This window comes from Mustela erminea, chromosome 8 (genome assembly GCF_009829155.1).
Source record: "Mustela erminea isolate mMusErm1 chromosome 8, mMusErm1.Pri, whole genome shotgun sequence".
NCBI classification, from domain to species: domain Eukaryota; kingdom Metazoa; phylum Chordata; class Mammalia; order Carnivora; family Mustelidae; genus Mustela; species Mustela erminea.
In genome coordinates this window covers 23,602,353-23,618,394 of record NC_045621.1, presented here as the reverse complement: position 1 = coordinate 23,618,394, position 16,042 = coordinate 23,602,353, and the positions used below count along the sequence as shown (strand labels likewise).

Below are 16,042 nucleotides of genomic sequence, written 5' to 3'. Positions count from 1 at the left end.
AATTATCATATAAAGTATGATAAATTATTTACTATGTACATTTTATAGAGATTAAATGATTCTTTCACTTAAGAAAGTATTTTGTATAAAACAACTCCCAGTTATGAGGAGTTCCTTGATTTAAACTGCTTCATTTTGTCTTGCAAAACATATCTATGATTTCATTTCACTTGATTTATCTAATAGTCATTGAATTTAATAAATGTTCTCTACGAACTATTTTCAGATAAAATTCTATTTAATAGTTTGTTCCATTCTAACCCATTTTTGATCAATATAGTTGTATAGATTGCTTCATCTTGATAGATTGCACCACAAAATATCAAAAAAATAAGGAAACATGGTATATTCCAATAAAGGATTTAGTGGTTAACATCCAAATTGATTCAGATTTGATTAATGCATACTACTCTTTCTTCCTATGAGCTCCTATTTACTTTCTATCCTTCCTCCTTTCTTTGCCTTCCTAATATTCAAATTTCAGATGATTTAAAACTCTATATATGATTTTTTTGGTCTTCAGAAGAAAGTGAGTAAAAAATATAATATTCAGGGGAGATTGGGTGACTCAATCATTAAGCATTTGCCTTCAGCTCAGGTCATGTTCCAGGAATCCTGGGATTGAGCCCCACTTCTTGCTCCCTGCTGAGTGGGGAGCCTGCATCTCCCTGTCCTGCTCCCCCAGCTTGTGTCCCCTCTCTCACTGTCTCTCTCTCTGCCAAATAAAAAAATAAAATCTAAAAAAACATATGTATAATACTCAATGCAACACATATTTATTGATTTCTACCAAGTGCAAATAACACATGGTTCCTTATTCCAAGAAGTTTACAATCTAATAGGAAATTCTACTTTGAAAAATTATTTAAGAAAAAAATGACTGTTCCAGTAATATATAGCAGCATAAAATTAGAAAATGTTACTGAAATAATGAGAAGGGGGAGGAGACATAACTTGGGTTAAGAATAAAACAAAGATGAACAAAAAGAAAAATATCCAAATAATGAAAAAAAGAAAATTGGATCCAACATGATGGTGTGTGACCACGTAGAATACATTTTGAAAATAAGCTTTAAAAATCTATGGTGTTGGGGCACCTGGGTGGCTCAGTCACTTGAGCATCTGCCTTCAGCTCAGGTCGTGATCCCAGGGTCCTGGGATTGAGCCCTGCATCCAACTCACTGCTGGGTGAGAAGCTCACTTTTCCCCCTCCTTCTGCCTGCCACTCCCCCTGCTTGTGTTTTCACTCTCTGTGTTAAATAAATAAAATCTTAAAAAAAAAAATTATGGTGTCACAGTTGACTTTCTATTTAAAACTATAAACTGATCATATAATTTCAAAGTGTAAAACCATCACCTTTCTTGCAAGTGGTTCTCTAAGCTTAGTGTTCAAACCAGCAGCAGCAGCAGCACTTGGGAACTTGTTAGAAATACAAATTCTATCTCACTGGTCTCTGCTCTAATCTTGATTATTTCCCTTCTTGTGTGTGGGGTTGGCTTAATCTGTTGTTGATTTTCCAGTTCTTTAAAGTGTAAGGGGAGCTGGTGTATTCTGAATTTTTCAATTTTTTTGAGGGAGGCTTGGATGACTATGTATTTCCCCCTTAGGACAGCCTTTGCTGTATCCCATAGGTTTTGGACCAAAGCGTTTTCATTGTCATTGATTTCCATGAATTGTTTAACTTCTTCTTTGATTTCCTGGTTGATCCAAATATTCTTAAGCAAGGTGGTCTTTAGCTTCCATGTGTTTGAATTCCTTCCAAACTTTTTCTTGTTGTTGAGTTCCAGTTTCAAAGCACTGTGGTCTGAGAATATTCAGGGAATAATCTCATCTTTTGGTATCAGTTGAGCCCTGATTTGTGACCCAGTAGTTGTCTATTCTGGAGAAAGTTCCATGTGCACTCGAGAAGAATGAGTATTCTGTTGTTTAAGGTTGGAATCTTCTATGTACATCTATGAAGTCCATCTGGTCCAATGTGTCATTCAATGCTCTTGTTTATTTATTGATTTTCTGCTTAGATGATCTGTCTATTACTGAGAGTAGTGTCTTAAGATCCTCTATTATTAATGGATTCATATCAATATGATTCTTTATCTTGATTAACAGTTGTCTTATGTAGTTACCTGTTCCCATATTGGGAGCATAAATATTTACAATTGTTATATCTTTTTGGTGGATAGTCCCTTTAAGAATGATGTGGTGTCCTTCTTTACCTCTGACTACAGTCTTTAGTTTAAAATCTAATTTATCTGATATGAGAATTGCTACCCCAGTTTTCTTTTGAGGCCCGTTGGCATGGAAGATGCTTCTCCGTCCCTTTACTTTCAGTCTGGATATATCCTTAAGTTCAAAATGGATCTCTTGTAGACAACATATAGACAGGCCAAAGGCAAAGGAAACAAAAGCAAAAATGAACTTTTGGGACTTCATCAAGATCAAAAGCTTCTGCACAGCAAAGGAAACAGTCAACAAAACAAAGAGTCAACCCATGGAATGGAAGAAGATACTATAGACAAAGGGCTGATATCCAAGATCTATAAAGAACTCCTCAAACTCAACACACACAAAACAGATAATCACCTCAAAAAATGGGCAGAAGACATGAACAGACACTTCTCCAAAGAAGACATACAAATGGCTAACAGACACATGAAAAAATGTTCTTCTTCATTAGCCATCAGGGAGATTCAAATCAAAACCACATTGAGATACAACCTTACACTAGTTGGAAAGGCCAAAATCAACAAGAAAGTAAACAACAAGTGTTGGAGAGGATGTGGAGAAAGGGAATCCTCTTATACTTTTGGTGGGAATGCAAGTTGGTGCAGCCACTTTGGAAAACAGTGTGGAGATTCCTTAAGAAATTAAAAATAGAGGGATGCCTGGGTGGCTCAGTGGGTTAAAGCCTCTGCCTTCAGCTCAGGTCATAATCCCAGGGTCCTGGAATTGAGCCCCGCATAAGTCTATCTGCTCAGCAGGGAGCCTGCTTCCTCCTCTCTCTCTGCCTGCTTCCCTGCCTACTTGTGATCTCTGTCTGTCAAATAAATAAATAAAATCTTAAAAAAGAAAAAGAAATTAAAAATAGAGATTCTCTATGACCCTGCAATTGCACTTCTGAGTATTCACCCCAAAGATACAGATGTAGTGAAAAGTACCTCAATGATCATAGTAGCAATGGCCACATTCGCCAAACTGTGGAAAGAACCAAGATGCCCTTCAACAGACAAATGGATAAAGAAGATATGGCCCATATAGACAACAGAGTATTATGCCTTCATCAGAAAGGATGAATACCAAACTTTTGTATCAAAATAGATGGGACTGGAAGAGATTATGCTGAGTGAAATAAGTCAAGCAGATAGAGTTTCACTTACTTGAAGAGCATAAGGAATAACACAGAGGACACTGGGAGATGGAGAGGAGAAGTGAACTGGGGGAAATCAGGAGGGGAGACAAGCCATGAGAGACAGTGGACTCTGAGAAACAAACTAGGGTTTTGGAGGGGAGGAGGGTGGTGGGTTGGGTGAGTCCAGTGGTGGGTGTTAAGCAGGGCACATATTGCATGGAGCACTGGGTGTGGTGCATAAACAATGAATGCTGGGACACTGAAAAGAAATAAAATGAAATAAAATGGAAAAAAATAATGAAGTTCATTTCAACGTAAAAAGAAAAGAAAAAAAAAGCAAATTCTAAGTCCCAAAACAGACTTACTGAATCAGAATCTCTGAGGTGCGATCAGTAATCTGTGTTGTAACCACCTTCCCAGATAATTTTAATGGACTCTGAAGTATAAGAATAATTCCCGTAACACATTTTTCAACTAGTTTCCAATGGTTGTCTTTAATACATCTGGATGTAAACGATGCAAAAATTGGTTGTAAACAGGTGTTTGGTACTGTGCTTTCCAGTTTTCTCCGGCCAATCATTAAGTAGCTGATAAAGTCACCAGCATGTTCAAGATAGCTCCTTATCAACTCTTGATCTCTGGATAATCTGCCCCAAATGCTACTACCTATTCACAGAAATTTTTCCCAGTAGATAACTATGCCCATTGTAATTTTAATTACAACCCAAAAAGGGTCCAATGACACTGCCCACTAAGTGAGAAAATGACATTAATTCCACCTCCAAAATGATTATTGTTTACAGTGCCCTGGGGGTATCTGCTGGAGAGACAAGTGGAAGTGGTCAGTCTATAAACACATATACCCACACACAGAGAATGCATTTCAACAGCTTTGGATTACGTTTCCTAAAGACCTGGAGATCTAAGCAACACCAATAAAAAAACCAATGAAACAAAAAATGCTTTTGCTCAAGAAATGATGCATGTTAAGTACAGAGGGAATACTTGAATTACCTTATCCAGGTAAAATTTTCAGAAGTGTTAAGTAAAATAATACAAACTTTAAAGTGAAAAAACAATATACATTCATGTATTTTTAAGTATTATTTTTATTGAATTTTAAACAAAAATATAGGTGTATATGTTCTTAACCAAACCATGAACTTTTTCGTCTATGCTAGAGCTTCATCATCATCACCTGGCAGATGAAGGGTGACAAATGAAGATACAGAGACAACTTTTGGAACTGGAATTTGATGCCTGTCAGTGTCAAAATGCACAAGATATTGAGGAAAAACCCAAGACCAAGAAGAGAATATTAGTGACTACAGCACAGTCATAAATAATGCAAGCTCTGAAGCAACCATTTACCAGCAGGGTGACACTGGAAAAGTTACTTAACCCTTGTGAGTCTCAGTGACTCATCCATAAAATGGGATTATAAAATAATTTACATGGAGCTATAGCAAAGTTTCTGGAACGTTATAAGAGCTCAGTAAATCCTATATATTACTAACTATTTTTATAGACTAATCTAAGACAGGTGTGCCTCCCGGGGCTTAGCCAATCTGCCAAATTTCGACTACCAGGTGCAATGGAAAAGCAGAGCAAATTTCCTCTGAAGCACTCCCAGATGTCTCCCACTAGATTTCTGTAGCCCTCAAGTTTCTCTTTCAACTTCTTGGGGAATTGAGCAAGCAAGAATGGGATGCCTGGGGGCATTGGTTCTCAAAGTATGTGCCCGCCAAAGTAAATTTCACTAGCATGATTCCTTTATTTCTACTTATACTTATTCTGAAATCGAAGATAATTCTTCCCAGTAGAGCTAAAACCTCAGTAAGGAAATACGCTAGCAGATGATGGGGGGAAGTGAGAGTCCCACACTTCTCAAATAAACATCTCCAAATTTAGTGAAATTAAATGACAGTTGATGAGCAAATACACTGAGTTTAACCTGGATTTCATCACACTGGAAATATAGGAAAACATTTGATTATCTAATCACAAACTAGAAATGTGAATTATAATGTTTCAGTTAATTAACTCATTGTCTTGAGTTCCTGAGCCCACAGGAAGGATCCATTTTTCTTTCTGGTAGTCATATGCTAAAAACAGAATTACTTCTACATAATTTCATTTTGATAGTTAAATAAATATGTGCACACAAACAGTATTTGTTTAAAAAAAGGACAAAATATAGTTATAAAAAGAAAAACGTATAGTATGACACCATCCAAAAATGGGAATTAGTGATTCATTTTGTAGAAGTTAGAATGCTGTTTCATTTATTTTAAAATATATTTACACTCAAACTAATTCAACAGTATACCTATAGAGCTACTGAACTGGAGCTAATTAGGTTATTATTCAGCCTGTCAGAAAATATTTAATAATTGTAGAAAGTTCAAAAAAGAAATCAATTGCCCAAACCATTGTTAATTGAAACAGACAAGTCAAAAAAATAAATCAGCATTATGTCAAAATATATCAACACTGGTTTTGATTGATGGATTTTTTCTCTTTTGATGTAGCTAGCATCATCATGTAGGAAATTTCCATTTGTAAATTCAAAAATACAACTTCTTCCCTTTCTCATTCATCCCATCTATCATCTGAAAGTACAAATTTTCTATTTACCTATTCTTTCATCCATTTTTATAATTCGTCTTCATGGGCCAAGTTAAGCAGAAAAAAGTATGAGCACTCACTATTGAAAAGCTTCTAATAAGTTATATAAAAACCCTAACTAATTCACACAGAAAAGACATTGTGGTTAAAATGACAAAAATATTGAAAGCCGGCAACATCTGACTTGAAAGTTACCTTCTAATGTGACATCCAACCAAAAAAACTATACTATTTTCTGCTCGGGCCACAGAGTCATTGCAACTAAAATACAAAATGTAATCAATCTATATCTTATTTATAAGAAATGAAAGTTTTTGACTTGGAAGAAAAAAATCTCTCTCAATTGAATTTATTTCCACACCAAAACCAGATTAAATCAAAAGTGGAACACTTTCCTATTTAGAGTTAACCTTTGTTCAGTGAATCACATATTAGGTCCTTCTGATATATTTGAAATAATGAGTTTTGAAAGAAAAAGAGGAGGGTATAGAAATAATCCTGGTGATGGAACTAAAAATGCTTTATTTTTGCCAGTGTGAAACTATTAATTATTTACAAAATAGTCAAGGAATATATCCTATAACTCAAACCTTGGATTAATGAAGTTTGGTGTTAAATTAAGAAAAAGCAAATCAGAAAACATTAGAGTATATTTCAAAAAGCTAAGTATTATAAAACCCCAGCTATCTGGAACTCTTGAATGCTTTACTATTTTGGACCCTCAGATTTTTTTTTTTTTAAGATTTTATTTATTTATTTGACAGACAGAGATCACAAGTAGGCAGAGAGGCAGGCAGAGAGAGGGGAAAGCAGGTTCCCCACTGAGCAGAGAGCCTGATGCGGGGCTCGATCCCAGGACTCTGGGATCATGACCTGAGCTGAAGGCAGAGGCTTTTAACCCACTGAGCCACCCAGGCGCCCCTGGACCTTCAGATTTTTACAGGCATGTAATGCTCTACCTCTGAAAGTTAAAGAACAAAATTTTGGTACATAACTGTTTCTAAAAGGTATTGTGCATTTCTCTGAATCCTTAAATAAATAAAGAATTTTGCTGAAACTCTAAGTTAGCTTCCAGTTGATAAAGCATCATTATTATGAATATCTGCTATTTCACTATCTGTAAATCAAACACATGTAAGACTGGCTTATTTTAAATGTCTCTAGACTTTGTACTTTGTGGTCCCACAACAGCTTTCAGTTTCCTCCTTTAAGGATAAACTGCTCTCTCTTCTACACACGATCAGCATGTCTACATAAAGTATCATTCTAGATTTTATTTTGTTTTCTCTAATCTATAAAGAACCTGCCCAAATTGTGTGCAAAATAATAATAAATATCTTTTGAAAAACCAATGAAACAAGGTGGCATTAAGCTAGGTGCTATTTCTTTAGCAGAAGGCAATCTTTATTTGCCATTCAGTGGGAGATAAAATTTCTATTTGGGTTAGGTAATATTGCAAACCAGTAAATTTGAAATAGGTATTGTCATTTTAGGAAAATACAATTAGTATCAGAAAAATAATATATTTAGATTCAGACTTTTAATGTAGACTAATTGATATAAAAATCAAAAAACCCTTTAATTTAAAGGATAAATTATACCAGTGTTTTAAAGGCACTTACAGACAAAAATAAAGCAATAAGAAATCCTATTTAAATTATGCTACAGTTTATGCACTTAAGAGAGATTGAGAGCAAACAAATAAATTGTTCCAGTAATTTTTTATGTATGTTTGATCTCAGAATCTTAAAATGATGGTTTTCGGTATGGAAACTTCAAAGACGATCCTCTTCCTTCCTTTCTTTCATAGATGTCAGCCTGATGCTTTGATCAAAGTGTGAGTTAATGGCGGAGCTAAGAGCATTGGAAGCCAATAATCTTATATCTAGGTTTTTGCTCTTCTGACTAATGTATGTATTAATTAATGCTCAACAGAATAACCCTAATTATATCAACTGTCAATTCTCACATGAAGACTACCCAATAAATAAATAAATAAATAAAACAAAAACAAAAACAAAGCTGTTGAAAGCAAAGCTAAGTGCATTAAATTTACTTCAGCAAGGGATATTATCATCTTGGTTATCTTAGCAATATTTCAAAGAAAGACAATAGGGAAGAATATTACAGAGTTTTAGAGTCTTCTCAAGTCATTTAAGGTGAGTCTTTCAAGGCAGGGGATCTAGTTAGAACTGGACAAAGTTAGTGCCTTAATAGTTTAGAATCTGATATGAAAGTTTTAAAGTATGTCTTAATGAAGTAATTGGTGTTCTAAGAGATGAGTTCTTTATTCAGGTGAGCAAACTGGTATTCTGACAAGTTATTTACCCAGATGAGAAAACTGGGAAGAAAAAAATGATTTGCAAGTATGTTTTAAAGCAAACAGCCAAGATGTTTATTGGTTTGGAGCTGATTTAAAATTTCATGGCTCAAAATAAAGTAATGTTGACACAGGTGGTCTCACATTACTTTCTGAGATTTTGTCTGAGCTCAGAAAAATTACTTATCAGTTAATGTCTCATTTTTCTCATTACCAAAATGAAGCCCAAGCTCTTACTGGGCTGTCAGAACATCTGGAACTCTTTATCAGTCGGCCATTGTCACAAAATTGAGGACTTACAAGTCACTCCAAAATTCAGAAGCAAACAATGGTAAGACTTTCTTTCTTGCTTATGGACTTGTGAGTCAGTTGAGGTTCACTTGATCTATGCTTGGCTCACTTAAGCTTGCCTCCAAAGTTTGGGTAGAATCCAAGTATATTTCAGGTGTCTTTCATCCTCCTTGACAAGATGCTACAGAAAGCATGTTTTTCTCTTCGTAAAAAGAAAGAGCATAAGAGGGCAAATTCAACCACTCAAGCACATTTCAGGTCTTTGCACATGTTTGTAGTGTAAACCCTGATGGTTGGATTTTCTCTTTTTTGTCGTGTACATACCTGACATAACTTTCGATTGCCAAGGCACCCACTTCAAAGATGGCCGTCTCCAACAAACACATCACCAGCCACATGATCAGATAAAGAATCAGACAGTTCACCTGCCCTAAGGCTCCTTTGTTTTAGAGCTCTTGGTTGGTTTCAATAACTGACCATTTGACCACTTGTTTTTATCTATTCCTGTGCTTTTAATGCTAACTGTTTTAAATTCACCAGTACAGAGTGAGCCCCAAAACCCTACACACCCACCCTCAATCCCAATAAAACAGAATTCCAGGTCCACTCTCTTTTTCACCCTTTCTCTCCCCATGAATTCTTTGTGTGGCAGCAGGACTTGTATAGTTTTTTCACAAAGTTTCCTGATGGCAATTGCCGAGGATGCTATAAAAGATGCCTTCTAAGAGCTACAAAGGCCAGCCCAGGCACAGCATTGGTTATCCATAGGGTGACAGTGGCATATAACAATGTCATACCTCATAAAATCCCCATTGGTCAAAGTAAAACTCAAAAATCCAACCCGGGACACCTGGGTGGCTCAATTGGTTGGGCAGCTGCCTTCGGCTCAGGTCATGATCCCAGCCTCCTGGGATTGAGTCCCACATAGGGCTCCTTGCTCAGCAGGGAGCCTGCTTCTCCCTCTGCCTCTGCCTGCCACTCTATCTGCCTGTGCTCACTCTCTCTGTCAAATAAATAAATAAAATCTTAAAAAAAAAAAATCCAACCCCCAAATCTATCCAAACCAAAGTCCAAAAATCAAGTAAAAAAAAATCACCTGCCATGAGGCCATATAAAGGACTGAAGAAAGGACTGAAGAAGCTGGACCCAATTCAACCCACCAAATCCTTTGAAAGAAATATCCTTGAATTTAGTCTTCAACCATCCTTAGTCAGAGACAGTTGGGCATATTAGAAAGCCTCTGTTCAGGCTTAGAGAAGCACTCAAATGTGCTTAACGTAGGTAGTTTCTCCCCCACATCATTCTTTGTATCATTTCCACAAATCAGTTTCTAGCCTGTTAGAATTAGAATCTGATGAAATTTTAGGCATTGGGCCAATCAGAGAATATAAAAAATACCGAAATACTGATTTCACATGAGATTGTTTCAATGTTAAATCACTTAAATGTACCCAATAAATCTATCCGCTTGTAATGAATATGTAAGAGTCTTACAGAGTTTATGTAAGTCTATGAGACAAAACAGCTTCACTGCCCTTTGATTATGCCAGTAGCCCCCAAAGAGCTATCACTGTTCAAATGACATTCTTTCTTCTTTCTTTCCAAGTTCTCAGTTGCTATTTCTAATAATACAATGTCCTTTTGCTCCCATGAGCCCATACTGTTTTTTGTATAACAAAACTAATGATTGCAGGGTAAATTATGAACTACAAAAAAAATCACTAAAAATTCACATGAAAGTGATTAATAATTCAAGCCAAAATTATTCAGGCAGTTATAGTTTGTTATTTTTAAAGAAGACAATCTTGAATTGGTTTTGGTTGTAAGTCCAAACGTTAGACCTGAAAAGATGAAGATATGAAATTATTGTGCCCACATTCTATGCCAAGATGCAGTATTAATATAACTCATGACCTAGTGATTAGAGTGTCCTTTTGATTTTTTAATAACAACAGCAATTTATTCACCCTAAATAATAGATAAATGATAAGAAGAGATAGGACAAGAAATATTGCTGAGATGCAATCTCATATTAAGAAAATATTTTCAAGTTAAACTTTAATTCTAAAGTGTTTAACAGAAGCCATTAACTCTAGAAAACAATAAAATCAATATTCCCACATTTTACCAGCATCTTCTATACTTACAAAATTTATTTGTATGAAATGGGAAAACATAGAAGTACGGTGAATCACTACTACTTTTACCCTCTCCATATTAACTATTGTTTTTAATTAAGCCTTATACAATATTTCTGTTAAATTATAATAATACTGATAACTTGTTTATTTATTTAAAATTATTCTGAGCATCTTCTATATGCCTGGTGGTATGCTAAGCATTAGAGAAACAAAGTTGAAGAAAGCTCTGTTTAGGGGTAATTGGAGTTTTCTTGGAAAAGTGAACGGCTGTGCTTCTTTTATTCAACCATAGCATGAGCACACACTCTGAAACCAAGACTTGCTACCAGGCACACAAATTATCCATGGTAGGTGTCCAGGACTCCTGCCCTCTAGCAATCAATCGAGAGAATAACAATTAGAAAACAGCAGAAAACAGACGCATGAAGAACAAACCAAATACTCTGGGGAATTCAGAGGATGAACTCATCAGGCTTCATGAAAGATCTACTTTTGACTTTTGACTTTGACTTTGACCTTGAGGAATGTAAACTTACGGGAAAGCAAAGAAATCACTGCCGGTAAAGAAAATCATTTGGTTGAAACATTGAATTCATAGAGAGAGTCTTAGTGCAATCAGGCTGCTGTCATGAAACACCGGAGCCGGGGTGGTTTTTAAACAACAGACATTTACTTCTCCCAGTTCAGTAACCTGCGAAGTCCAAGATCAAGGCTCCAGCATGGCTGTGTTCTGATGAGGGCCCTCCTCCTGGTCCATGGCTGGTGCCTCCTCCCTGTGGCCTCACATGGTAGAAGAGGCTAGGGGTATTCTCTCAAGGCTCTTTCATAAAATACTAATCCCATTCACGAAGGCTCAACTCTCATGATTCCAGCACTTCTCAAACACCTACCTACTAATGTAATCACCTTTGAGTGGTAAGATTTCAACATAGAAATTGGTGGGGGTGGGGAGAGAGACATTCAGGCAATTGCAAAGAGAAACAATTAAAAAGTAGTTATAATAATTGCATGAAACACACAGAACAGTTCTTGTTCTACTTTCCACTCTCACAAACTAAGCCCTTTTCTATCTCACCCCTCACCGTTCCCCATGCACTCCAACTTAGAGAGTTGTTTCTTTGGTGGTTTGGGGTTGTGTTGGGGAAGGTGACCACCCGTCCCACCCTTTATTCAATCCAGATCACCTTCTTCCTGTTCTGTGGACAAAGCCATCTCGTTCTTGCCCAAGGTCTTTGTGCTGCTATAGCTTCCTCCTGGACGTCTGCAGTCTTCAAGGAGGAAAAGTAAAATTTCTGCATTGATTCTTGCTGGAACATATTCCCTTCAATGCTTTAGAACACAGGAACTCTTTCTTCTCTTCTCGTTTCCTGTGACACACGATCAGTCTGCCTCCACCAACCCCTCAGTCTGTCCTCTCCAACCCCCATCATCTTCCCCTACGGCAGCAGCCACAGTTAAAATACATTTGCCTTAAACTAATGAACTTCATGTCTCAGGGCCTCTCATTTGTATGTCACTTCCAAGGCCTTGAGAGAGAGCGGAGGAATTATTTTCATTGGAGTGAATTTTTGTAAACTTGGAGAAAAAAATAAGATGCTTTAGCATCAATGAATCCATCTGTTTCCACTCTAACATCCCACTTGTGATATTTCTCTCTTGTTTAAGATGTATTACAGGGGCCGCTGGTATTTGGGGGATCCTATTGAGGGCAAGGTGAGTTGAGAATATATTTAGTCTGGGTAAAGTGGGCTCTGTTTACATGGTTCACAGTCATTTCTGTGTATAATTAAGTTCTTGCTAGCCTCTCTGGTGTACTGTGTTTGCTGCATCCGCTTGTTGACTCACCAAGGATCTTAACAGTAAAGTGAAAAGGTAGAGGTTTTATTTCTATATGAATGTGTCCTATGGCACCAAGAATTGAAAGAACGTGCAGCATGGAAGAGGAAAAAAGTCTGAAATGTGAGACTTTATTTTTTTTTTAAGATTTTATTTGTTTATTTGACAGAGAAAGAGCGATCACAATAGGCAGAGGGGCAGGCAGAGACAGAGAGGGAAGCAGGCTCCCCGCTGAGCAGAGAGCCCAATGAGAGGCTCAATCCCAGGACCCCAAGACCGTGGCCTGGGCCAAAGGCAGAGGCTTAACCCACTGAGCCACCCAGGGACCCCAGAAATGTGTGACTTGGGAAGCACATCTGTGGACGATCCTTCCAATAATCAAACCTATAAAATTGGGAGCAAAAGATTCCATTCTCATGGCTGACAAGCCAAAACAGAAACATCCTCCTCTCAAGAATCAATTCAATAATGCAACATTTACTATTATTAATTACTATTAAACACTCTTTGTGTTTTGTCTCTTTTTTTATTTCACATGAAATAGAATTCATCAGAAACCCTGTCCTGAACACCAACTTGTAGCAGAAACTGAAAAGAGAGAAATGCCTGTTTGTGAAAGCATATGTTTTGTGCATTATAATATGCATGTTGCAAGGCTGAAATAAACTTTTCTCAAATATCAGTAAGAACAAACAAATGTCAATTTGACTGTGATAGAGAAAACTTAAATTATCTATTCCCTTTATAAAAAATAAGGTTAAAAATTCATCATGGGAAGAAGGTTATCAAAGACTCAGTAGCCAAAAATACAGGCCAAAAGAAGTGTTATGAACAGCTATTTAATAAATACATTGTATTTCTTCCTGGACTTTGTGGTGTTTTTCATGTTTTAAAAATTTGTGACTTATTATAATTTTTTCTCATTCAAAATGATTTTGAACTTTTATGCTTAACTTTATTCATAATTCCGTATTTTTTTTCTTAAGGAAAGACTGCAAAATGATACGAGCTTCAAGCCCTAAAAAACTGAAACCTGCCCCAAATATTTACATAGAGTTTTGGGGTCTTGAGTAAAGAATAGAAATAATACTGGATCAGTAAAGTATAGTACAGCAGATAACAGAATTGAAGATAAAAAACCTATATAGTAGTTCTTAATGAGGTATGGGCAATTTTGCCTCCCAGGGGACATTTGAGCATATTTGGAGACATGTTCAATTGTCGTAACTGGAAAGAATGTTACTGGCATCTAATAGATAAAGGTCGAGGATGCTGTTATAATACACAAGACAGTCCTTCAAAGCTCTCCAAATTATCTGAATTTGTCAAAAATTATCTGGTCCAAAATGTCAACAGTGGCAAGGCTGAGAAACCCTGACCTATACTAAGAATGCCAGACAGAAGATGAACTTGCACTTATTAGATCAGTGCTGAGACAAGGAAATAGCCATTCTGATGTGGATCCGTATGATCCAAAATGAGCGTGTGGACTCTCCCGGCTTGTCGAAGCAGATGATGTCGATCTGGAGTGATGGCAGGAGACAACTAGGCCAGAATTAGGAAATCTATTTCTCTGGTTTCATGGCTACAATTTTCGCTGGCCATCATGCCTCTCTATCATTTGTTGTTACAACATCTGTATCTTTCTAAGCCTCAAGCTTCTCACCTGTAACAAGGAAATCATAATCCTTTATAGAGTTATGATACATTATTTTTAAGTGGGTAGTGCCCCTTCCTTCTAGGGTGCACAATTTTGTGTTAGGACGGGGGTGATATGTGAGGCATGAACAGACGTCTCCTTTCTATCTTACACTTCTGCTCACTTTTAACCCTTAAGACCAACAGAGCCAGATGATGTCAGTGGGAAAATCAGAAAACCTAGAGTGAAGTCTTAACTTCTAAGTTTTAAAAAAGTCAGGCTGGATGTAAAATATTTAGAAGATTACCTACTGAGGGATGTGTTTTGTTTTGCTTTGCTTTTTGCCTACCTTGTCCATCAGAGAAGAGCTTCCAAACCGGAGGGAAAAAGAGAAACCAAACTACTAAGAAACAGACATGCTGGTCTGAAAAGTCCTGGGTCATCTTCTCCTTCAGGTCAAGTGTGTGATAATCGAGCAAGGAGATATAGAGAGAAGAGTAGGCCTCTAAATGAGGTTGATAATCCAAGAGGAAAGAAGAATTACTTACTGTCTCCCTGAAACTCCTAGAAGCTAGAGCTTCTCACACATGCCACCATGTCACAGAGCAGGAGAGCAACGATGGCCACAGGGACAGCTGGACAACCTGAGGTAGGCCCAGTGACTTATTCATAGCCCAGAGGAGTACTTGAGAGAGGCTGTCCATTTCCAGTGTCCACGAGGAAAGCACCACAATTAACAGAGAGAATGACAGAGAGAGAGAGAGCTGGTGGATGTCGCCCAGATCCAAGGAAGAGATACCAAATGGAGAGAGGCTTCAGCCCTCTCTCTCAGCAGCAAATGTGGCGTAGGCTGTTTCAGCCCATGTCATCGTGAAGGAACTTGCCACCTGAGAACTGCACAGAGCTGCTGTACAATTCACTAGAGGTCTGAAGAGAACTGATTAACACCCATCCCCCAGGAGCCTCTGGAATCGCCATGATATAAAAATCAAATTCAGACAGAAAGGAGAGAGGGAGGTAAAATCCTAAGTTAAACTGAGTTCAAACCTCAAATGCCTAAGAGAAATCCCAGAAATGATTGAAATTGCCTGGACATAACTAGATCACAATTTCTAAGTTTGGTTTTATGATTGCACTTATGGGTGTATGGCTTATGAAAAATCACACACACACTACACACACACACACACACACACACACACACACATAGTTTCTGTACTTCTCAACAAATCTTCCGTATTGTCTTGATGAAGTTTCAACATTAGGAGAAGGAAAGGGTAAGTGAATTGGGGGAAATCGGAGGAGAAGACAAACCATGAGAGATTGTGGACTCTGAGAACAAACTGAGGGTTTTGGAGGGAAGAGGGGTTGGGGCGATGGGTGAGCCTGGTGGTGGGTGTTAAGGAGGGCATGTATGGCATGGAGCACTGGGTGTAGTACACAAACAATGAATCTTGGAACACTGAGAAAATAAAATAAAATTTAAAAAAAATTCCACACCCACAAAAACAAAAACAAAAATAAATGCAACCCAGCAACAAAAATCTCTAGGTATTTTTTAAAGAAATGTGTGTAAATCAAATAGAGAAGAATACTGTTTTTAGAGAACTTTTTGGTCCTTAGAGAGTGTAGAAGAGAGAATCAATACCGTCCCCAGAAGACAGACTGACGTGGGTAGCCACTGATAGATTAAAACTTGAAGAGCAAAGTGTGGGGCTTTTTCAAGAGCCATCTGTCCTGTTTAAAGCTTGAATAAATATTTGTTGAGCAGCACACTAGCCTGTAAAGGCATCATACTAATCATGGAACACAAAGCAAAATAAGAACATTCCTTGACTCC

General features: G+C 37.2%; 1 long non-coding RNA gene across 5 annotated transcripts in view; it reads right to left on the bottom strand.

Moving 5' to 3' along the window:
• The window catches only part of LOC116597249, a 35,107-nt gene that overhangs the window by 5,624 nt on the left and 13,441 nt on the right, over nucleotides 1-16,042 (bottom strand). For 3 of the 5 annotated variants that reach the window (XR_004288520.1, XR_004288519.1, XR_004288521.1), the window contains one exon: nucleotides 11,912-11,995. This is a non-coding gene — a long non-coding RNA (uncharacterized LOC116597249). Of the gene's footprint in view, nucleotides 1-10,876; nucleotides 11,634-11,911; nucleotides 11,996-16,042 lie in introns of those variants that run through there. The other 2 variants (XR_004288522.1, XR_004288523.1) reach the window with 2 other exon arrangements.